Source organism: Papaver somniferum, unplaced genomic scaffold (genome assembly GCF_003573695.1).
Source record: "Papaver somniferum cultivar HN1 unplaced genomic scaffold, ASM357369v1 unplaced-scaffold_139, whole genome shotgun sequence".
NCBI classification, from domain to species: domain Eukaryota; kingdom Viridiplantae; phylum Streptophyta; class Magnoliopsida; order Ranunculales; family Papaveraceae; genus Papaver; species Papaver somniferum.
In genome coordinates this window covers 841,569-867,195 of record NW_020623156.1, presented here as the reverse complement: position 1 = coordinate 867,195, position 25,627 = coordinate 841,569, and the positions used below count along the sequence as shown (strand labels likewise).

At 37.1% G+C, this 25,627-nt stretch overlaps 1 long non-coding RNA gene across 18 annotated transcripts; it reads right to left on the bottom strand.

Moving 5' to 3' along the window:
- Positions 1-5,860: 5,860 nt before the first annotated feature.
- On the bottom strand, positions 5,861-9,821 carry LOC113335161. 18 transcript variants are annotated; one of them, XR_003353189.1, is made up of 14 exons: positions 9,564-9,821; positions 9,276-9,333; positions 9,074-9,158; positions 8,798-8,896; positions 8,594-8,692; positions 8,213-8,509; positions 8,080-8,118; positions 7,887-7,985; positions 7,556-7,648; positions 7,405-7,449; positions 7,229-7,297; positions 7,022-7,094; positions 6,373-6,454; positions 5,861-6,097 (listed from the first exon to the last, which is right to left on the bottom strand). It is a non-coding gene; the product is annotated as an uncharacterized LOC113335161 (long non-coding RNA). The 18 variants fall into 18 exon arrangements; XR_003353202.1 differs by having other exon boundaries at positions 7,229-7,648; positions 8,213-8,311; positions 8,406-8,466; positions 8,583-8,692; XR_003353194.1 differs by adding an exon at positions 6,524-6,582 and having other exon boundaries at positions 7,229-7,648.
- Between the last annotated feature and the right edge of the window lie 15,806 nt (positions 9,822-25,627).

The following is a 25,627-nucleotide window of genomic DNA, read 5'->3' as shown; positions in this document are numbered from 1 at the left end:
ACTTTCTCCATTTTTTATACACTGTCCCCGGCCTACCAGCGTGCGATCGGATGAAGTTATTTCGATGATGGCTAAGGAAATGGTTGCAAGAAAGAAACGTCGTCGATCAAATACTTAAGAATTCCTATTGGGGCTTATTCTAGAAGCTCTACTGTTTGGGACTCAATATTAGATAGTGTGAAGTTAAAGCTTGCTTCTTGGAAGAAGAAGTTTCTTAATAAGGCGGGAAGATTAGTGTTAATTAAACATTGTTTGTCTAGTTTGCCTATATAGTTTCTTTCATTGTTTACTAAGCCAGTTAGCGTCGAAAAGAAACTCATAAAGCTTATGAGAAACTTCCTTTTGGGGGCAGTCGATGGGAATAGAAAAATGGCGTTGGTATCTTGGCCTAATGTTTGTATTTCTAAACAATTAACACTAGGGGTCAAGAATTTGAGATTAGCTAACAAAGCTCTTCTTATAAAATGGGTTTGGCGTTATTTGAAGAGTAAAAATGCTTTGTGGAGGCGAATAATTCAGAAAAATTCTAAGGCCAACGCCAATCTGCTGATTCCAACAGATGATGGTTCGTCACATGCAGGAGCCTATGGCATAATGTCCTTAGATTTGTTCCTGATGTGCAGAAACATTCGACTTTGAAGGTAAACAACGGAGTTGCGATCAATTTTTGGAATGATAAATGGGTGGACAAGGGCATTCTAAAAGAGTTATTCCCGGTGGTTTACAAAGCTGTGAGGAATAAAATGTTACTAGCAGACATGATTCACAATGGCAGATGGGTTTGTACCTTTGGCAGACTTCTTAATGCTAATGAGCAACTTGAATGGGAACTTCTTAAGAGAGATTTCGGCACTCCACCTGCTCTTGATGGAGACGAAGACGAAGTTGTAGTAATGGATAATCTCACAACTAAACGTTGTTATGAACTTCTGGAGGAAGAACCTACAGAATGTGCGTTCTCGAAGCATCTTAGGAAGAAGGAGATACCCCCTAAGGTGAGTATTTTGGTTTGCACTATATTTCATAATTCATTGCCTACCAAAGACATGCTTATACATAGAGATGGTCATGTTACCGACGATATCCGTGTGCTCTGTAATATTGAGAAAAAAAGTGATACACATTTGTTACTTCACTGTGCATATACACATGAAGTATGGATGCATTTCATTAAAGCCTTCAGAATCTATTGGGTCTTTCCTATTACTATACAAGGATGTTTTGATGAATGGAATCACATCATGTTAAAAGTAAGAAATAAGGAGGTTGCTGCGGTGATGCACTTCGCACTGATTTGGCATATTTGGGATGAAAGGAATCAGAGAGTTTTTGGATCTCGTAGAATGTCTGTTGTAGAACTCACATACAAAATCAAATAGACGATAGTTCTTTGGTTTTGTAATAAGAAAACGTTTAGATTTGCGAGTTGTAATAACATTCTTTTAAATTGGAAGGATACTATCAATATGTAAATCCCCTAATTCTTTTGTTTTCTTGGATCTTTTCTTTTACATTTCACTTTGCTTTGTTCCCAAAACTGATGAAATCAAATCCTACACATACTTGATAACATCAAACTCTGCATCTTCGGAAGCTGTAGCATCAAATCCTCATATACTTGATCAAAACCAATCCTTTGTCTTCAAAATTTTCTGCCACCGGAAAACTCGAAACTTCTCTCTTCAAATCTTCTATCCAACAAACCTAAAACTCTGATACCAATTGTTGAGGCAATTGGTATCTAACCTAAAACTCTGATACCAATTGTTGGGGTTCAGAGCCATCTACTTGCTAATCTTGCGGAAACATCAATTAACCATGACGCAGTTTCCTTTTTGGGGGAGACAAAGAGTGGTCGGGATGGATTCTGGAAACACAACTAGGGGTCATGATGTTTTAATCCAACAGGAAAAAATCTGCAACGTCGGTTAACTAAAATGGATAGCTATCTACCGTCCATTGAACTCTGTTGGTTTGTATCCATTAGGGTTTTATTTTAATAAACGGTTAACTAAACGGATGCAACCCACTACCATCTTCAGTTGCCGAAACCAATTCATAACTTACTCAACTTACGTGATTCTGTCTTATAAATTCCAAACTGCTATACCATTTTTCTCATGTCTTTGTTTTCCATCGGTGTGTTTCTCATTCAGTCCGTAGTGATCCAAACTGATACTAAATGATTTCTAGCAGATATGTATGCGGTGAAATATACACAAAACTATGTCTATCGAAGACGTGATCGCACGAAAGTGGTGTTAAGGTCTGTGTCCACCGATTCGTCAACCATAGGGATGCTCAAATTTATGCACAACTACATATACAGGAGCCATAAGCACACCAAAATCGTGCTAAATAGAGTGTCCGGAAGCGAAGCCACCAAGTCAATTAGTACGATTGCATTTGCAAGAAAGCTGATGCAGTTGAACAAAGAAGAGCAACAGATTCGGAGATGGGAAGCAGCCCTGCAAATTGAAAACCTTAGAGCAGAGAAGTTATACAGTAAAGAGGACAACTATGTTGATAAGAACCTAGAGGTAAATTTATTAAACTTCTAAATTGATTTGTCAGTAATCGATGTGCTTATTTCTTGCTTACTTATTTCGGTCAGTCTTTATGGCATGCTTATCAGTCTAACAACAATAAGGTACGATGGACGTCCGGAAAACGTGGTTTCTTCTTGGACAACAATTATCCATGTATATCCATATATGGGGAGGTATGTTAAAATTGATTGATTAAGTTTTAAGGTTTAAATGGGTTTTGTACTTTTGTTTCTGACGATTTCTTTTTTAATAACAAATGGACATGGACTTGGACTACACGGTAAAAATCCTCATAGTTTACAGTAATTTTTGAATGATTAAACTCACATCTCATGCGAATGTAAATTTGAAATGCAGATTAAGTATTTATGTATAAATGGTGTGCTGATCTACTTCCAATGATATGAAGGTTTATCTCTTTCATGTTTGATATATGTTTATTAAAATTTTCTATCCTATTACAAGCCTTTATGAGAACTGCAATTTCTATGATGATGACAGCCCATTGAGGACGAGCAGATCATTACTGAGGAAGGGGAAATAAAATATGTTGTGACTTCGGAGGTAGAAACCACGTTACACAGACTTCTACCGCCTACTTTCTGATACACTTCTATCGCCTGCTTTACACTTCTATCGCCTAATTTACACTTCTGTTTGGATTTTACACTTCTATCGCCTACTTTCTAATAAAAATTATCCATGTTTGTAGAAAGATCGGCAAATGGGAGGCCGGGTATATCTTAGTTTGCATTACGGGAGTGAATGGAAACAAAATCACAAGGTAAAATATTAAGTTTGTGGCCAAAAAATTATTTATGAAATGAATAGAACTTATGAATCACTTATTATCAGATTGTTGTACGTGCTCCTCATTGACGACACATGCTCCTCATAAACACTTTTACATTCTCAAACGTGGTGACGAAAATGTACCCTAAAAATGGATAAATAGCAGCTGCGACAATTGAGAGGTGTTTAGATTCTTTGCAGAGTTGTGGAAAACTCCACCGGTTGTCTTAAGTTCGCGAACTTGTTTGTGAGCTTAAGAGGTTATGATCTAAATATGTGCTCTGAACATGAAACTTAAATTACTAAGTAATGCTTTATGCAAACCGTGGCTATAAAGTTCATGAGCCGATTCAATCGAATCGAATAATCTTTGTTTCAATTGTGTCTTGTGTAGTTACATAAGATCTCATAGCAATTGAACAACTCTTTAACTAGTTCATTTGAGTCAATTGAACTAGTTATGGTGAAGAAGAACAAGGTTAATATGAAATGCTCATATGGTTAACCTTTTGGGTTACTATGTTGAACTAACATACACATACACGTTTGGGTATGGTTTTCACAAACCCAGTAAACCTCTACCCAAGTGTGTATGACAAATTAAGTTTTCGATCTAACGGTTGAGAAATATTAGCTTGAATCTAAATCAGGTTTTCATCTAACAGTGAATATGGATTGCTTTGTAACTAAGGCAAAACCCTGATTTGAAGGCTATATAAAGGAGACATCTAGCATTGTGCAAAATTAATCCCCACACGTCTGTGTGATACTAGTGCGCTCGCTAGAGTCGATTCTCCTTTAACCTTTGGTTTTCTTCTCTAAAACCAGGTGAACGACTTGAAGACTTCATTGGGATTGTGAAGCCAGACTGATACTACTTTTATCGTAGTTGTGTGATCTGATATTGCATCTTCTATCGTACGAGTACAATCTTTGATTGGATTGAGGTCGTGAGAGTTCTCCGATAGGCAAGATAAAGAAGTCACAAACATCTTCGTCTCACTGTTTGTGATTCCTCGAAAAACCGCCTCTGTAGTCAGGAAGGATTGTAGAGAGGTGATTGATTAATTTAGGATGTTCTTCGGGAATATAAGACCGGATTATCAATTGGTTCCTTGTAACAAACCTATTTTTTCATATAATCCTGGTCGATGATTTTCTAGAAAAATACGTCGCTAAATAGAACATAACCTTGAAAATCTGTGAACGCGTTACTGCTATTCACTAGTATAAAAAAAGGGGATGTCAATACTTATTATACATATTGAAAACACAATTAAGTTCAATTTGATTACATGCTTTCTCTCAGGAGTACAAATCAGAATTTAAGATTTACAAGAGCTACCCAATGTAACATGTTCCCCGACTTCCTCGACTATAGTCGCATGCAATACGATAGAAGAAAAATAAAATAAACCATTGATTAAGTATCCTTCGAAAATCCATCCAAAATGAACTCATTCAAGCCCCTTTTCAATTTCCTATTAAAACTTGAAAAAAGTAATCAACAGGAGTTAAACTCCGAGCAAGTTCTCCCGGTCAACGAGTTAAGGAAAAACATAAAGAAGAAAACAGCAGCATAAGCTAGAGTTTAGAAAAATATTATGCTAGAGAATTATTATTGATCAGTAGCTAAAAACAGGTGCAAACAGACTAACTCAAATGGTTCTCCACAAGGCGTAAGATTAAACCTCTTGTAACATAATGTAATACTCAAAACTGTTGAAGGAATCACCATTCTAACACTTCCATATGAGTGCAAGCACAAATGCAAAACGAACCAGTTTCCTCCTATAAAAAAAACTTAAACTATTCCTGTTCGGTGCATCAATTACGCCGACCTTTATTAACCATTACAGAAGTGGAAATGCATGGAATTTTAGATTCGTTTCCCGCACTAATCATCCACCATTATACGATATTGAACCAAGCCCAATAAATGCCTACCAAAATGTTTTTATGTGCTAAACGACTATAATTTCTGCTGTAGATTCTTAGCGGTAGTTGCCAGTCCGCGACTGCACCTCTTGGAAGCACATCCTAAAATTAAGAATACCTCTAAAGAACACATCCAAACTAAACAGTACCACCTCTAGAGAATACATCGAAGTATCTTGGTGTTCCATTTTATGATGGATTATAGGATACTTAATTACTTTCAGACGCTTACGCAAAGCCCTGAGACACTAGTGGAAAATGGAAGTTAAACCACTGTCAGGACAAGAAGTAATATCACTAAAACTGATTGTGTCCATCAGCAGTAATATATGAGTGGTTCTTTCGAAAACGACTGTGTCTGGCAAAGGTTGATTTCTTTAAAAGAACCACTGTTTTTCACAGTACATCTATAGTACTGATACACACAGTAGTTTTTATCGATGATATTTCATAAAAAAAATAATATTGATTCAGCTGAATCCAAAACTGATTCAACTGAATCCAAAACTGATTCAACTGAATCAAAAACTAAAAGCTGAATCACAATTAAATTAATGACTTCAAAACCGAATTTCACAAAATTAAATTGATAACGCCTTTAAAGCTCAATATGTATTGAAAAGTGAATTCAGTCTACAATTTCAACTAAATACTACGAGTTCCAAGTCAGAAAAAAATCTAACATTAAGTGGAAAACCTTGAACTATGTTCCTATTACAAGATTTACAACCATAAAGTTTCAAAACATAGACATCACCATCTAAGACTTCATCTTCTGACAAACTAGCTCGAATCAGGTCCATTACTCCATCCCTGAGCTGCAAACAAAAATCAAGACTACAACAATTAACAACAGTAACAAAAGAGGAAAAGAGAAAAGAACCTACTCAACACCAGCACCACCTACAACTACATGTGCAACTATCCACTCATTATAATTTAAAGAAAAAACATGAACTACAACTATTTTGCGTATGTAAAGTATCCAGTCCATCACTCATGAAGAAATTGAGATCATGACCCAAAACATACACAGCGAATTGATGGAAGTCTTAGGAGAAAATCGACAAACTTAACCAATTGAGATCCTTACCCAGCAAACTTGCCAGTTGACACTCGTAGAGAGGTTCATAGCTTCATCTATTACCATTCATACGATCAAACTTTAATTCCACCTGCAAAAAATTCAAACAAAATGAATTCAAAACAATAACAACATAATACTTGTACATAAAAAATTCAACCTGTGAGGAAAATACGATGACGTGTCGAAAATTTGACAATTGTGTCCTCTTCCTGCTCACTTTTAAAGAAAAATACATTGAATGTTAAAAATTAAAGAAGAGAATAAACCATAAAATCAACAATCAAGCCAAACTTCTCTCGGTAAGATACCCGATTAAAAGGTTAGTGTAGTTTCTCATTTGTAAAATTGATACAAAACTGCTCAAAGCTGTGGCATTGAACATGTGCAAGAGAATACCATCAAATGAGCAGTCCTATGAAATAATAATATAGGCAGGTAATTCCTTTAAAGGTACAAATTACAATTAGAAGCCATGCAATGAATAAAGGCCTTCTGCTAATGTATATGTGTAACTGTAAACATAGTACAAAAGATTAACTATTGGATTAAGATTGTATGCTTAAGTACCTTCCCAAAAAACTAAGTTTATCCCCAATAATGTTGAACAACATAGTTTAGTCTTCAATAAAAGAGGACAAGTTGAAAAAGAACTTACAGACACTGAAAAGAGCAAATGGAGTTCACATTCGAAAAGTAAAACAAGTGATAGATCTTCCTTGTAGAAAAAGCTATGAAAGAAATGTAAAAATGAAAGAGAAGTCACTTTAGAGTTACATTAATGTAAAACCAAGCACACTTTAAGCAATTCATGAAAGCTAAAACCTACAGAACAAAAAATTCAAGGGTAACCGATCAAGCATACCTTGTTCATATAGTTAAGAGCCTCCACCATTTTTGGAGGGTGTTAAATGGGCAAGACCACGCCAGGCAACTAATAATCCAAATAAACAACCATAAAGGATGAGTACCATTTGTGTTATTACAAGCTAAAGGACTAGCTGCGAACATTACAAGCTTATTCTTATCATGTACACTAACCTCTCAGGTAATACCATTGCAACGAATTTGCACGCTATCATGGACCTTAATGAAAACATATAACATGAAACAACTTTTAAGAACAATACCTAATATTAGACGCCCAAACCAAGCTAGAGAACTGAAATAGGATGGAAAAGGATTTTCTTACCCGTGGAATGACCGGAAGCATGAGCTTTTCGCAAATCTATCGCAAATCTATACGACCCATTAATGTTAATGAATCCTTTTCCAAATTGGTGTCCTGTATCAACAACCCCATTACACGAATTCTCAAAACTGAAAAAGATAATGCGTCAAAAGCACACTTTATGTCTATTTAGATTTGACACGATTGTCGGCACCCAATTAATTCAGAATGCTTAGCCCTGTGGAAATTCTAGAGAGAACACACTTATGCCATAATGCTTATATGCACAACTCACAATGATTCAGTATGCTAGTAAACCACTGCAATCTCAAAGATGTTACAAATGGCTTACCGATACTCCAATGTCATTCCTTTCAAGCGGGTTTCAAGGATTTGAAAAATTGTAGTCCTCCCAAAATTTTGCTTGTTATGAAAATAACCTCCAAAGTACCTGCCGAAACAGATCATTGCATGAAGTTTAAAAAGAGGAAATGGGAGCATCATAATGTGAAAGACGGCGTAAAAGATTAGCATAATTTTCTCACCTGCTACACCTCATCCCGACTGACAACATCCAAAAACGACTGTGTTTAGAAAAAGTGAACAGACATGTGTCATGTACCTATAAGTATATTACGAAGCAATTAAACACGACCGGTTGAAGTAAGAAAAATATACCATTATTAGCCTGTTCTTGTGGTAAATGAAGAATCCAGGGATATTTATCTTAGGAGCATCCTTTAGGAACCCAATTGTAGTTACTACTGCACCCTGAGTCTGAGTGTATAAACAAAAACAAAGAACGTACTATGAAAAGAGACCACCGCGTAGCAGCAAAGAAAGTAAACATGAAACCAAAGATGAAATGGACCTCTGAATTTGGACCACTATTAGGTTTGTGCCGCCGAACGACTTTTCCAAGCAATATTATTCTGAAATGATCGGGTAACCTCAGGTTTAAGATGGATAAGTACTCTGAGGTGTCGAAGTAAAAATGAAAAAAAGGTTAGACAGGTTTTTATGCATCATCAAATGGTGAAGTACAAACCATAGACTCACACGAAGAGAATAGTGAAGCTTGTTGGCCAGATGTTGTTGGCATAGAGCTTGTAAAGTAGTTTTCTTGGACATTTCTGGGGCTCCAGCTAGTTGGATATCCTGCGAACAAGTAAGACATGTATACAATCAAATTTGAGAAACAAACATATGAAAAGACACTTGTAATGGAAACGAAAGGACAGTGTTACAACATCATAAACGAACCTTTACATCTGATTCAAAATTGAGCTTCATTTCCCCATCGTCGGTGAACCAAAGATTGTAGATAATAACTTTTGTTCCATGAGTTCCCAAGTCATTAAACTGCTCAGCAAATTCAGCAAATAGAAACCAATGCATCAAAAAAAATACCTTTTAATCAAAGCTGTAACAAAACAAAATTCCAGCATAAGAATCCTAATCTAGTAACATAAGAAAACCCATATTTATCAAATAGTATATGCATAATATTTCATAAACTGGCAGAAGTAATGATCTTACAACACAAAATCACAAATTAAATCCCAGGTTTATCAAACACCAGAATGTTGTTAACCTTCTCTTTTTGCTTTCCTTTGCACCACTTCTGTAGAAATCAAAAAAAAAACAACTCAGTACAAAATAAAAAACTTAAATTCAACATAAAGAAGAACCCAATATAGATTTAATCATGAATTGATTTTTTTTTTTAATTTTTGTTTACCACTATTAGATTTAGATGGCTTTGATGATGGTGGTGGAGCTTTCTACTTCTTTAGTGCCTGAATAAAAAGAAAATACACACAATCAATAAAACAAAACTAAGAAAACAAACAAATAAACAAAAGTATGAATAAATCCACTAACTGATAACAAATCTGAAAAAGAGAACTCAGATGAAATTAAAGCTTTTAGGTTTACTAAGATCTAATCTTTTTTATACTGAAATTTCAATTTGGAGATGGATATGTTAATCAATTGAACTAAAACGATAAATAGAGATTATACTTACCTTTCGATTCAGTTGTTGTTGATTATCATCATCACCTCTTTCTCACCGATTCAGAACTAATCTTCAAGAGCCGATGTTAAAGAAGAGGACACAAAACCTAATACTAAAGTTGTGATTCACAAGCATCTAATTGTTATGATAAAAAAAAAAATGAAGCGAAACAGATAGAGAGAAGTGGTGGAAGAGGCTAGATGAAGTGAAACAGATAGAGAGATAAAAGAGATAAGGTTTGGTTTCTTTTTCTCGTTCCGCTGAAAAATCTAGCCCTCACAGTGGTTCTTGAATCTGTGTATTATTACAAAACTACCCCTCTAAAGAACAACTGCGTCAGAAACAGGTTTATGTTTTTCTTTTTTTTCAACAAAAACTACTGTAAAACACTGCACTATGCATAACTACAGCCCAAAAGCAGTTGTTTTTGTAAAGTCCAGGAAGTGGTTAAAAACCCATTTCCCACTAGTGAGACCAAACTTACATAGCGAAAGTATCACTACATGAAAGACACGCCAGCAAAATTCTCTACTAACAAGTGCCGCAAGTTTAACTTACTATAAATAAATTCCATGAGCCAGAAAATTTACCTCAACTGTTAAAGGGTCTTGGCAACGCATACCACTCTGAATTTCAAACTATCGACATAGGAAATGTACCATATTTTGTCGATTTATCCGCGATGACTTCTATTCACAGACCCGATAAAATCAAATCGACATTTTTACACAACAATGACTTGTAAGCTGAACTCCTACTTGTTTCCTTGAACTCAATAGAATATCTCAAACGTGATTAATCGAGTAGAACGCAGAATTTATTAGCATCATCTAACTAATTCTAGCCAAATAAAAAGTAGTGACATACTACATATGAGACATTCGTATAAGAGTAAAATTTATAATCACTTCCACAAAATTTCCTATACATCACAAGATAATGTGAAGACATTCATAGCATACACAATCAAACAAGCCACACTGCAGATCAATTCAATTCAATGATTTATTTAAATTTCAAGTTAGTTGGGGTTTTCACAGAGGGTAAGTACTCTAATATTTTCCATGGATAGGTAGTACAGTTTAAACATGATTTTACTAGGTCAGTTAATTATTAAAACAACCAGCAATCATCTTTAATAAGTTATAGGTTTGATTTCTTAAGGTTTGGCTATATATTACTAGTTTAATCCTTTATATTCACCCTAAACTAAGAGTCTTTAGAGAAACTTGCCTTAATCGGTCGATAAGCCAGCCAATCCAAAACCTCTTAAAGGAGAAGACACTTCATGTACTCAGCCCTAAAATAACATAAACAAATCAAGAATATACCATTTGATCTCAAAGGAATAAGAAAATTGAAACCAGAAGGCACTACTACCCATCGTCGATTAGTACCAACTTACTACTCTTGATGCTAAGTCTGCTGCCGCCGATTCTTTTTCCTTTCCTTTTCTTTCCTTTCCTTCCCTCTCATTCTTTTTTTTAGATCTTTCATATGGGCATAATCAAAACCCTTTTCTTATCTTAACTAAAACCTAGGGATGCGTTAAGAAAACACCATTACTGGCTAAGGGCACATCCCATCACACACTCCAAGGAATTTGTTTATCTGAGAAAGGGTATTACATTCCTTTTCATCTTGATTTCATATCTTAAGACGGAACAAAATCTAGGGTTTATCTGTGGGAGACAGATTTACCCTTTGATAGACTTTTCTGTGTGAGACAAAATTGTTTATTATCAAGTCTGCGATTTTGGGTTGCAGCAATTCTTGGTTGTGGGTGAGATCAGCTAAGGGAATCAAGTGCGCAGTATCCTGCTGGGATCAGAGGCGTAGGAGTACAACTTTACCTTAGATCGGTGGGAGACTGATTGGGGTTCAATTATAATCCAGTCGGAAGTTAGCTTTGAGTAGGCTAATGTCTGTAACGGCTTAATACAATGTGTATTCAATCTGGACTAGGTCCCGGAGTTTTTTCTTTTTTCTCATATATATATATATTTATTTATTTATTTTTACCACCAGCAACAATACTAGATCTCACTTCTCTTAGGGTCGGAAACTCCAAACCTGAAGCAAACGTCAGCCATCTTCATCGTTACTATTCTTATCCAGTCACCACTGAGATAAACCAAGTCAACAGCAGCAACTCCTTCCTTCTTTTTTTTTTTGGCACAAAACGACTCCAGGATCACCTCTTTTTCCATGTTCTTTTTGATATTTTTTCTGTAACAAGAACCCTTGTGTTCATCTTCCTCCGTCCACTCAAGTCGATCAAAACAAACTAAGTTCTTCTCATCAATTTAATCACGCCTGTAGGTCACCACAACTTCAACCAAACTCGAACTCCATTGAGCAACAACTCCTTGTTTTCTTCAAACTAAAATCCAGTCACCATCCTTCACTGTCACCAGTAATCGACATAAATCACCATCCACGACCTCCATCAAATCTCTTACCCTTTTTTTTACTGATGTTCTCCTCCATCAATGGTCTTCATCGTACTAGCAGCAACCAAAGATCAACAGCAACAACTAATAAGTTATGGAGCAGTAACCAAAACTCCTTTTTCTTCTCAGCCAAAGATAATGGTGGAGTATTTATGGAAAGAAAATATTTTCGCATATTTTTATTACCCTCTAATTTATTTCAATTATTTCGCAAGATATATGGCAATAAATTAAGTTATTTTTATTTATTAAGAATATTCTAGAAATATAATTAATTATGTAGGGATTTTATTAGTTTACAAATTTCTCGTATTTCAGGTAATAAGTATTTTAATAGTTTAGGAAATACGAGAAGAGTTTATCTATATAAAGAGCTCTTTGTTTTAATAATAAACAGTCTTGGATGAATTGAAAAACTAGCGTTTCCTAGAGAGTGGTATCTCGGAAACATGTGGTTTTAGATATTAGTTCTATTCAATGCTTCCTCCCTGCATCGGTTGGTTCAGAGACAGGCCACGCTCCTGCATCATGTATAGAGGAAGAGATTACGGTGTTGCTCGAAGAGCCACTCTCAGCGATGAGAAAGAGCAAGCGGTAATAGATGATAAAGAACGGAAAGTTAAGGCGATCACCCTCCAATTGGATGAAATGCATCATCAACAAGAGCCCCATCATGGTCCTAGCCTACAGTGAGTGGAGGAAGTGATCGGTGATGAAAACAAAAACCTCTTTGGCGACAAGGAGAAAGGATTTCAAGGAGTTGCACATGATCCGCGAGATTCGTTGGAGTCTGGATTAAAGCTTGAGATCCAAAGGTTTGATGGCATCGTACTGGCAAAATTCGAGGGCGAACGTTTTTGAGAAGGAGAGAAGGGGAGAATGATGGAGTATTTATGGAAAGAAAATATGCTTGCATATTTTTATTATCCTCTAATTTATTCTATTCAATAAATAAAGAGCTCATGTGGACTATCAAAAACTCATGTGGTTTTAGATAGTTATTTTATTCAACGCTTCCGCCCTACATCAGTTGGTTCAGAGACAGGCAACGCTCCTGCATCATGTTTCGAAGAAGAGATTATGGTGTTGTTCGAAGAGCCGCTTTCAGTGATGAGAAAGAGCAAGCGGTAGTAGATGATCTAGAACGGAAGGTTAAGGCGCTCACCCTCCAATTGGATGAAATGCATCATCAACAAGAGCCTCATCATGGTCCTAGCCTACAGCGAGTGGAGAAGTGGCCGGTGATGAAAACAAAAACCTCTTTGGTGACAAGGAGAAAGGATTTCAAGGAGTTTCACATGACTCGCGAGATTCGTTGGAGTCCGGGTTAAAGCTTGAAATCCAAAGGTTCGATGGCATCGTACCGGAAAAATTCGAGGGCGAATTTTTTTGAGAAGGGGAGAATGGTGGATTATTTAGGTAAATGAAAAATATTTGTTAGTTGGTATCATTCTCTTATTTATTATTATTATTTAGAAAATAATATTACCATTAATTAAGTTATGTTCATTTATTAAGAATATTTTTAGTAATATAATTATTTATCTAGGGATTTGTTAGTTTAGAAATATCTCTTATTTTAATTAATAAGTATTTTGATAGTTTAGGAAATATGGGAAGAGTTATTTATATAAAGATCTCTTTTTTTAATATTAAACAGTCTTGGATGAATTGAAAAAGTAGTGTTTTCCTGGAGAGTGGTATCTCGGAAACATGAGTGTTAGATGTTAGTTCTATTCAACGCTTCCGCCCTGCATCAGTTCGTATCAGAGCTAGGAAACGCTCCTGCATCACGTTTCGAGGAAGAGATTATGGTGTTGTTTTAAGTGCCGCTTTCAACGATGAGAAAGAGAAAGTGGTAATAGATGATCTAGAACGGAAGGTTAAGGCGCTCACCCTCCAACTGGCTGAAATGCATCATCAACAAGAGCCCCATCATGGTCCTAGCCTACAACCAGTGGAGGAAGTGACCCGTGATGAAGAAAAAAAAAACCCTCGTTGGCGACAAGGAGGAAGGATTTCAAGGAGTTGCATATAATCTGTGAGATTCATGGGAGTCCGGATTAAAGCTTAAAATCCAAATTTTATCACAGAACCATAAATGTAAGCAATTATACCATCAAAACTCTAGGACGAATTTTTCTGAGAAGGGGAGAATGGTAGAGTATTTATGGAAAGAAAATATGCTTGCATATTTTTATTATCCTCTATTTATTTCAATTATTTCGCAAGATATATGGCAATAAATTAAGTTATTTTTATATTTATTAAGAATATTTTAGAAATATAATTAATTATGTAGGGATTTTATTAGTTTACAAATATCTCGTATTTTAGGTAATAACTATTTTAATAGTTTAGGAAATACGGGAGGAGTTATCTATATAAAGAGCTCTTTGTTTTAATAATAAACAGTGTTGGATGAATTGAAAAAGTAGTATTTTCCTGGAGAGTGGTATCTCAGAAATATGTGGTTTTAGATATTAGTTCTGTTCAACGCTTCCGCCCTGCATTAGTGGTCCCGGTCTGTACTTCTTATCGCCTGATTCTGACTCCTTTTTTATTTTATAAAAACAGCCAACAACTCTTCTTCATCTGTGTTCTTGTCTTCTTGTCTCAAAATAATTCACCATCACTTCAAAACGACGCAGCTAAGTCATGTTTTTTCTCCGACCAAAATTATGTCCTATAACCGCAGACAACAACTCTACAACGAAATCCACCCAACAACATCAAATCTTCTTTTCATGTTTCTTCTTAATCCGGACATACTCATCTTTCCTAAACTCAACTGTAGTAGCATAAAATCTGACTACTACATCCAACGAGATCTAATGAACGTAAATCTTTGAAAATCAAACATAAAAGATAAAAGTGCATAAAAGTAAAGATTGACACAAAGATTTTATAGTGGTTCGGCCATTAAAAGACCTACATCCACTTTGGTTTCACTATTATTGGTGGTGATAGACAAGGATCCATGAATGGAGGTCCTCAATGGACTTGAAACTCCATCCATGGAAGAAGAGGAGGATCTAGAGTCTAGCTCGTAGAGGGAGAAGAGAAGCAGGAGAGAAGAAGGACCCCTTTACCCTATATCTCCTTCTCTTATATAGGGGGTATTGTACGTCGAATTACATTTATGCCCTTAGGGCTGACTAGATAACGACTAGATAGGATAAGGATTACAAAATGTGGTATTATTGTATAGTTGCTTGTAGTATTATATGGTGCACCCGTCTAGATCTTTCCACGTGTCGAGTTTATATTTTACCCTCACATCAACTTCTAAGAAACAATTCAAACAATCATCGTTCATTATGAGCATAACACTTCCTTGGCTGGTTTCACGGTTTCCCTGTTGGTTTCTAAATCAACTTCACAGACAACCCATTAACAACATAAGCTACAAGCTCTTTCTCAGCTGATTTTTTTAGGTTATCTTGAAACCCTAATATTTAGCAACGTAGCACATATCTCATAACCAATCATGACCGGTTCCCCGTGTTGTTCTCCTAGTCATTGTAGATGAGCGTCAATCACGAAAGACACCCACCAACACGGCAACACGGCTTGACGGGCCTTCGAAAAATTCTTTCTTCTTCCTCTTTTAACCCATCACAACTTTGTGCATCAACTTCTCTTTTAGCTAAAAACAATACTATACCACCAAAAAACTTATGAATTTTCTCGAACTCTATCTCCTCTCCTCTCCTCCCTCTTCCTCTCACCTTGCTCTGATACCAAATGTATGATCGAGCAAGAGAGAGGAGAGCACAATGCGGAATCATAAAACGAATACATTGATAATCAGTTTGGTGTACAATTCTTATGGCTCAATAGCCTACTTATAGTCTCACAAACTTGACGATCACTCAAAGTGCTTTCCTAATAAAATCAAACTCTAAATAAAGTTCACTTCTAGAAATACAAAGAAACTCTAAACATAGCAAAACTCGAAAATCAAAGTTGCTCCTTGTCATGCTCCATTATGGCAGTCTCCATATGCGTCTTGGTAAATTTGGTTAATCATCGTGTCTTTCACGAGCTGCATTAATTGGATTTCATTTAACCCTTAATGCTTTGCGATATAATCGTTAAGCTTTTGCTCCTTCATTTTGGTTCATCTGTGAACGATGGTTAGGATTGGTGGTATTTTACCGTCAATCTCACCAGGACTGTACAGCTTAGTAAGCGTGACATGCTTGGACTCCTTCAAGGGTGATTTTTCCAAGGTGACTTGGTCTTTCAAAGTTTGTTTTCTCCTTTCTCATAAAAATGTGACAATGAATTTAATTATCACTCGTCGTTGCGTCACCCTCTTCTTTTGTTGCTCCATTTTTTGGCACTACTGTTGATGAAGGAACTGTGTAGGGGAATACGATTTGCTCCTTTGCATACTTTACCCTATTCTCATATTCAGTTCCGAGGCACAGGTGGTGCCCCTGCTTGATTCAATTCATCATGTTATTTCGCCTTTGAGTTTGCTTTTTAACTTTATTAGATTAGTAGTTGGTGATTAATTCCAACTAACTGTTGTAATTAATGAGTTTGGCATTATCCAATCTCCCTTCGGGTCATCATGTTGCTTCCCGACACTATTGTTAAGGTTGGTTGGTACGCGCATCGTGCTCCTCCATTTATGTTATGGTTGCGATGGACCTCGTGTTCCTCCTGGATAGATCTCGTCCTTGTCAGCGAGATTGGTGTATGGCTATTTGCTTAATAGCTTAGAAATGGGTGTGCCTCGCTTCTGCTTTTGTTCGTCTCTTCCTTCGGATTGAGTTTTAGTTTGTACTGTTCACTTCTTGCTCCTAGGAGAATTTATTGTATTGTACGCCGTCGGCTCCGTTTGCCCGGATCGCCCTTTCTTTTGCTGACCTTCAGTTGGTCTTTGATCCAAAGTGTAAAATGTATTTTTAACATTAGTCCATCCACCTTGTTGTCGTTAATGGCTCAATATGTCTTAGGTTTATTTACCCCTTGGTTTTGCTCGTGTGGAGCTTTACATCGGGCTGCTGATAGTTCTGGCCAATATTGTATTTTTTGGAAGTAGAGTGGATTACGAGCTTCACAATATTTTATTGTGTATATCACCCATGTGGTGATTGTTCATCTGGTTTTTCTCGTGCATTTTTAGTAGATATCCTTTCTTTTGGGTGGATGTAAGTTATCCTTTCTCTGTTCACATTATGGGATTATATACTCCAATTTGTTCATCAGTGCTAATTATATGGTGGTGCTGGAGAGGTGGCATTTTGTTAAATGCACATGTCCCTGCCTACATATATTGTAATAAGTACTCCTTTGGGCGGTCGCGCCTCGCCCTGGGTTAAGCCAGAATTTCAACTCCATAGAGTTAGATTACCTCGTTGCAACGGGTGGCCCTTCTGATAGCCTGGCATCGTACTGCGCTCTTTCTTTAGCCACCATAATGTCCCTTATGTTAACATTTTGTTGTGTGCTTCGAGTATCGCCGATGCGATCAATGTATGGCAGCAACGTAGGCTAATGCTTCACGAGCTAAAATTATGACTGGATTCATTTGTCCATCATTTGTGGAGATATCATTGCATTAGTATGTCGGATTCGAGTATCTCTACCGCGTCGAGGGTATCGTTGGCATTTATTCGCCGATATATGAAATATTTGTTTTTATTATTGCTTGAATCGAAAGCTTACATCTTAATAGGCGTGTTGATAACGATGGAATAATGTCCCACTTTAATCGTTGTCAACTTTTTTCACCATGTGACAAGTGTTGGTGGAGTCCGATGTCTCACTACCTTTTGGTTTTGCAGATATTTTGTTGGTTATGCTTTTCATAAGCTCTCGTATAGGTTCTCTCCGATGTGTCGTCGTTTATAGTTGGAGGCGATAGTATTCAATCAGTAGCTTTTGTAAGTCCTCGTGTTCCTTCCGAGGCAATTTTTTGAACAGTTTTTAAATTTAATATGGGTTTTCTTTTGTGGCACTGAGGATGTTTTTCGTTTATGCTTTTAATCCAACCATGGGTGACAAGGTTAAGGAGTGATCAGTTCCTTAACTGAACAGGTCATCTCTTATGGTGTTGGATTATGGGTATAACGAATCTCCTTACTCGCCTTTGTTATTTTAACAGTGTCATATTTAAGGTTACACTTGTCTCTTTGTCGAGTGATCAGATGTTTGAGTCACTTGTTTTTTAACCAATTTTTGGAGGGCGCGCGATACCTCGGTTAGGTGATTCTTGGCTTAGCCAGATACAAGTACCCAAATTCAGGATATCTCCTGTTGTGGCAGGACATCATCTGATTTCATGATCGTGATGGCATTATCTTAGGTCTGTTCCGTCTTAGGTAGCTTAGGGTGTTGTTCCCGCATCATTCCTTGTAGAATGGAAGGTGTGGCTAGCACCGTGCCATAACCTTGATGGGCTTTTTTGAGGAGTATCGTTTGGAATCAAAAATTTCGAACTATATGCAATGCAAAAAGCAAATATATAAACAAAACAAAAATAAATCCTAAATAGGAAAAAATTTCAAAAGAAAAAAAAAAGTTCAAAAAAAAATGCTTATATTATTGTTCCAAATGGAATCCGATTCAAGGCATGTAGCGTTTGCTAGTTCGACTTCGTGGCCTCTTATAGCGATTTGTATACTCCATTTTTAATGGTATGGAAGGAATGTACCCTCCGAATTACACCATACTTGATGGTAAGGAAAGTATCCTCAAATTTTGTCATTCTCGTTAGAATGATAAAGTACTGCTCTGTCTCATCTTGGAGATGTTTGTTGTTGCTTTGGGTAGTGACCTTCTTAGAGATATTTTTCTTGCAGAGGATTGTATGGTAGATCTCATCTGGCTCCCCTATTTTGCTCGTCATCATGGCTTAAATTGCAGAGGTGTCGGGCTCGTCTGACTTCTTCGAGGCTTGCTTTACCAAATTCTTTTTTGCGTCTTTGTATACTGACTAATGATCGTCAATATCAGTTTTTTTGCTGATGGTGGTAGTTACTTCATGGTTTGGCCTTCTCGTGGGGACGCCTCGGATTACTGAGCGATGGAGCTCTAGGCATGATTTCATGGGTGAGTTTCACCTTAATTTATTGGTTAGAAGGGGCTATGGTTACTGTGGTTGTAACATCAAGCATGGACTTCACCTTTGGCAGCGAGATTGTGCGTCATGGGAGTCATCATTCATTTCGGAGCTGAATTGTTATGTTAACAATTGTTTCGTCTTTTTAATTTTATCACAATGTACAGGGGCCTTTATTATGAGATTCTCCTGCAAGTTAGTTCATAACTCAACTGTTCAGGGTTTTTTATTTTGTTGTGAGTGCGACGAAAGTGAGATAATAAATTTAAGGTCCACCCACCATTGTAGGGTGACGACCCTCTTCGCTCATAACGGTTCTGCGATTGATATATGTTGCTACAGAATTTCCACTTCCAGAGTTTTCATTTTACGTTTTTGAGAGTAGCATTTCTTTGATGCCCCGTTGGTGGATTTCTATTAAGGTAGCAAATAGTAGTGGTTCCTCCTATTGTCGTCATCGTAGGTAGTGGATGTCCTTCATTGGTTCCAAATTTCGGCTTAGCATGGGTCATACTCTTGTTCATTGAGCTTTTAGTTGATATATGGTGCAGGTTCTTAACTGCTTGTCTACGAGGTTTACATTAGACATGTTACCACCAACCAAAGTAAGACATCTTCAAATGCATTTATGGTCAGTTGAGTATCCGTCTGTATTTGGCAAGGGATATCGTCTATATAGTATACTCTTTTTCTTTTTCTTTTTTTTTTTTTCAGATAGTTCTCCTTAGCGTCACTTCTTGTCGCCTTATTTCAAGACTACTTGGGTGTTACGTCCCTTCTAGAGTGGTCACCATTCTTCGTCGGCGCCGAGGACAAGGCATCGTCCTTCCTTGTAGCGATAGAGAGCTAGACTCGTCTACCTAGAGAATAATGGTTGTGTGGTATTATCTTGCCACCTCATGGTCCATCGAGCTATTGTCGGCAGGATTGTTACTTCTGGCTCATCAGCCATTGGACAAACCATAGTTTTTGAATCAAAAACTCTTAATGGTCGTTGGGAAATTATTTCCCATGACCTGCAATATGATTACAAGCATAAGGTCTAGAAATGGTTGTGTGTTATTGCAGCTCCTGCATTATCTAAGGCTCAGACCCATTTTAGGTACATAGGCCTGGACTCCGGGTTAACAGAGACTGATGAAGTTTTAATCATCTATTCATTTATGACCAGAGGGTAAGCTACATAGAAGCGTCGCTTCGTCTTGTATTTGGCTGTTAAGGTTTTAACAACGTCAATAAGGGTTGGTGATTGATTCCAACCACTTATTTTATCAGGGCAACGGGAGTTTGCTCCATTGCGCGTCTCCCTGCTGTTGCATCTCTGCGTCAGTTAACATGCTACTGTGGTGGTGATTGGTGATGAACTTCCAATCAACCGTCACTCCGTGTGTCAGATCTTATCTCTGCGAGATCGAGTGTCTCTTTTTCTTGTTGTTATCATTATTTATAAATTCTCAGTGACTGGTGTTTAAATCCAATCAGCTGTCTCGTCATGGCAGTGATGCTTACTCCTCCGAGGCTGTTCGCCTGTTTAACTTCATTTTGGATCCTTCCCTGTTGAAACAAAGAAAAGAGCTTATTGATTCAAGACTGCCGTTATGTGGGCTAGTGTTGTTTCGTCGAGATATGTCGACTTGATCTTGGACTTCAATTTCGTCCGTTATGTGGACAGAATTGGGTTATGCTCCATGGCCCTTCAAACTTCTGTTTTGTGCCATCTCGTCGTTGACTTTGTGATAGCCAAGTAATTCGCCATAGTAAATATGGTAAGTTTGAGCTCAGGATTTGCAAGCCTTTCGAATTGTTCTTCATAAATTTATTCGCCTGAGTTAATGGCCTGGACGATATGGCTGGTGAGTCCGAGCGATCCATTCGATTCTCCTCGGATTGGTTCATCCGATGTGGGTACAACTACTCGAGATGGTTCGTCCGATCTGAGCTAAGTGGAGCTCATGAGCCCGAGCTCCCTCTCCGAGTTTATATTGGAAATGGCTCGTCGAAGAAAGAATCTTGGCGCACCCACTTGAAACACAGCTCGATTTGGAATTGTGCATTGGGATCACCAAGTGCTCGTGACAGTAACTCAACTTCAAAATATTCATATTATTGTACCAAATCGACATTCGTCCTTGCTTTTCCTTACTGCCACTGTAAAGAGTTGTCCATGAATAGGCCCATGCAAAGTTTTGACGGCTAGGTGTACAGAAATTTGCAAAGGGATCTTCACATGATCTTTTGAGAATTGTCACCACAACTACCTTCCTTTGGGAGGGACAGAACTTTGCTAAGCGATCTTCACATGAGATTTTTGGAATTGTGTCCACAACTGCGTTCCTTTGGGAGGGACTTTTGTGAAGCATCTCATTGTCTTTAGTTATTTGAACAACTCCCAGGACAACACTATTGTTATTGTGTTCCACTTCACCAAGATTTCCTTGAAACTTAGCCTCAACCGTTGTATGTAAGGTACTCGTAGGAGACATTTCTTTCCATTCTCCCAACGGTCGTTTACCGGGCATTAGCACGACCCTGGTCTTCCTCCAAATAAACTCATAAACATTTTCAGGGCCATGAACAACATGAACGTCAAACAACCAAGGCCTACCCAACACAACATCACAAATATTCATATCAACTACGTCGCAAAATATTGTGTCCGAGTAGCACTTACCAATTGACACTGGAATTTTGCAAACACCCATACAAGTAATTGCTCCTCCACTGTTGAACCACTTAATTTGGTCCGATACATGATACCAATCCATTTCCAAACCCAAAGATTCAATCGTTTTCAATGATACCAAATTATGTTCGCAACCATTATCAATCATAAAATGACAAACATTCCCACCAGCTATATATCGACCACGAAAGATCTGAAATTGACCTGGTTCCATAGTTATATATACTTCATAATATGAAGTTAAGAAACTTAATTTGGCAGCGTCTTAGATGAACATATAAGTGGATCTGCGTCTTATTAAAAGCCCAATAATAGTTTCGTGTCTGACTTTACTCGAACGGAAATCCTTTGCAATTTTACTTCCAGGAAACAAACTTTTTGTATAGCTCTGGAAATGCAATTTTACTTCGAGCAAGTGGTAATATATGATCTAGAACGGAAGGTTAAGGCGCTCACCCTCCAACTGGTTGAAATGCATAATCAGCAAGAGCCCCATCATGATCCTAGCCTACAACCAATGGAGGAAGTGACCCGTGATGAAGAAAAAAAAAACCTCGTTGGCAACAAGGAGGAAGGATTTCAAGGAGTTGCATATAATCTGCGAGATTCATGGGAGTCCGGATTAAAGCTTGAAATCCAAATTTTATCACAGAACCATAAATGTAAGCGATTATACCATCAAAACTCTAGGACGAATTTTTCTGAGAAGGGGAGAATGGTAGAGTATTTATGGAAAGAAAATATGCTTGCATATTTTTATTATCCTCTAATTTATTTCAATTATTTCCCAAGATATATGGCAATAAATTAAGTTATTTTTATATTTATTAAGAATATTCTAGAAATATAATTAATTATGTAGGGATTTTATTAGTTTACAAATATCTCGTATTTTAGGTAATAACTATTTTAATAGTTTAGGAAATACGGGAAGAGTTATCTATATAAAGAGCTCTTTGTTTTAATAATAAACAGTCTTGGATGAATTGAAAAAGTAGTGTTTTCCTGGAGAGTGGTATCTAAGAAACATGTGGTTTTAGATATTAGTTCTATTCAACGGTTCCGCCCTGCATTAATGGTCCCGGTCTGTACTTTTTATCGCCTGATTCTGACTCCTTTTTTTGTTTTATAAAAACAACCAACAACTCTTCTTCATCTGTGTTCATGTCTTCTTGGCTCAAAATAATTCACCATCACTTCAAAACGACGCAACTAAGTCATCTTTTTTCTCCGACCAAAATTATGTCCTATAACCGCAGACAACAACTCTACAACGAAATCCACCCAATTATTTTAGCTTCACATTAACCATCGTATCGTCGTTAGCCTGTAATCAAATCTTCTTTTCATGTTTGTTCTTAATCCGGACATACTCATCTTTCCTAAACTCAATTGTAGTAGCATAAAATCTGACTACTACATCCAACAAGATCTAATGAACATAAATCATTGAAAAACAAACATAAAAGATAAAAGTGCATAAAAGTAAAGATTGACACAAGGATTTTATAGTGGTTCGGCCATTAAAAGACCTACATCCACTTTGTTTTCACTATTATTGGTGGTGATACACAAGGATCCATGAATGGAGGTCCTCAAGGGACTTGAAACTCCATCCATGGAAGAATAGGAGGAGCTAGAGTCTAGCTCGTAGAGGGAGAAGAGAAGCAGGAGAGAAGAAGGACCCCTTTACCCTATATCTCCTTCTCTTATATAGGGGGTATTGTACATCGAATTACATTTATGCCCTTAGGTCAGGCTAGATAATGACTAGATAGGATAAGGATTACAAAAGGTGGTATTATTTTATAGTTGCTTGTAGTATTATATGATGCACCCGTCTAGATCTTGCGCCACGTGTCGAGTTGATATTTTACCCTCACATCAACTTCTAAGAAACAGTTCAAACAATCATCGTTCATCATGAGCATAACACTTCCTTGGCTGGTTTCACGGTTTTCCCAGTTGGTTTCTAAATCAACTTCACAGACAACCCATTAACAACATAAGCTACGAGCTCTTTCTGAGCTGATTTTTTTTTTAGGTTATCTTCAAACCCTAATATTTAGCAACGTAGCACATATCTCATAACCAATCATGACCGGTTCCCCGTGTTGTTCTCCTAGTCATTGCAGATGAGCGTCAATCATGAAAGACACCCACCAACACAGCAACACGGCTTGACATGCCTCCAAACAATTCTTTCTTCTTCCTCTTTTAACTCATCAACACTTTGCGCATCAACTTCTCTTTTAGCAAAAAACAATACTCTACCACCAAAAAACTTATGAATTTTCTCGAACTCTATCCCCTCTCCTCCCTCTTCCTCTTACCTTGCTCTGATGTCAAATGTATGATCGAGCAAAAGAGAGGAGAGCACAATGCGGAAGCATAAAACGACTACATTGATAATCAGTTTGGTGTACAATTCTTATGGCTCAATAGCCTACTTATAGTCTCACAAACTTGACGATCACTCAAAGTGCTTTCTTAATAAAATCAAACTCTAAATAAAGCACACTTCTAGAAATACAAAGAAACTCTAAACATAGCAAAACTCTAAAATCAGCAACCGGCACAACTTGCTTCTCAAGTTAACTCCAACTTCCAAATATCACATAGGGTGTCAACAACGTATGTTGATCCACCCAGACTGTGTCAACTATACTTGTTGATCCACGAACCAAATCACCATATCTTGGTTTAACTTCCAACAAGGTTGAAGTCGGGCTAACAAAAGCCAACCTCAATACAAGGAAACATCGTACAGTAGTTCTTATATTTACAATCCCGACTATCCAGTACAGCGGGAAATATGACAATCCACATAAGTAAACACAAGGAAATTGACTGATCTGTCATCGCATGACAGTTATTTAAAATCGATGAACATGAAACATTTACTGACACGAATAGAACAACTTGGATAAACTACTTGGACGTGCTATCTCTCCAGACATGTCTTTGCTTATTTAACAACAACAACTGCAGTTTGAGGTTTGGTGTTGCAGAACTTGAAGCATGCATTGTTACATCGCTTGACCGCAACTTCCATAGTTTCTTCAAGTTGGCTTACGCTACCTACTTCACAAAATAACTAGCATTAAATAAAATGAAACATTGTGGCCACATATATGTTTGTTGTTTAACAAGTAACTTCATACAATAAAAGAAATTTAATTAATATCCATTGAATTACCTGCAGATTTGTGGCGAGTGATTATGTTACTGCATGCGAAGGATGCACATCCCAACCGGCAGAATTCATTGGTCGTATATGTCTCTTCTGTGATGACTTCATCGCTAGTAATCTCCTACTTCAATCAAGTCACTTATATCTAACTAGTCTTCTACTTCTCTCTCTGGAGTGAGTAAGGAGTTATGGAATCGTCTGTATGCAAGCATCCTCTGGACCTTGTGGCTGGAACGTAATGAAAGGACTTTCAATCCTAAGGAAAAATTTCATGAAGCCATTATTTTGGAAGTTAAATTGAAGACCTTCTCTTGGGCTAGTAACCTATCTTCTTTCTCTAATGTCGTAATTGACGATATCATTGTAAATTGGATTTTGAAATTCATCGATCCTCCTTAACTTTTTTTTTCGTTTTGCTCCTTTTTTGGGTCCTTGTGACATCTTTGTATATAACCTTGTTCCCCTTTTGGGCTATGCTTCTATTAATATATTATCTTTGCCGATCAAAAAAAATGACTTCATCGCTAGTTTCTATTGGTGTCCAAAACAATTTTGATTAAATTGGATGGATCAATAGGGCATAAACATAAACATAAATAATGATTGTAGTTAATTTTATATTACCCGTATTCAGAAAATTTTCAATTTTATGGTAACCCCGGGGCT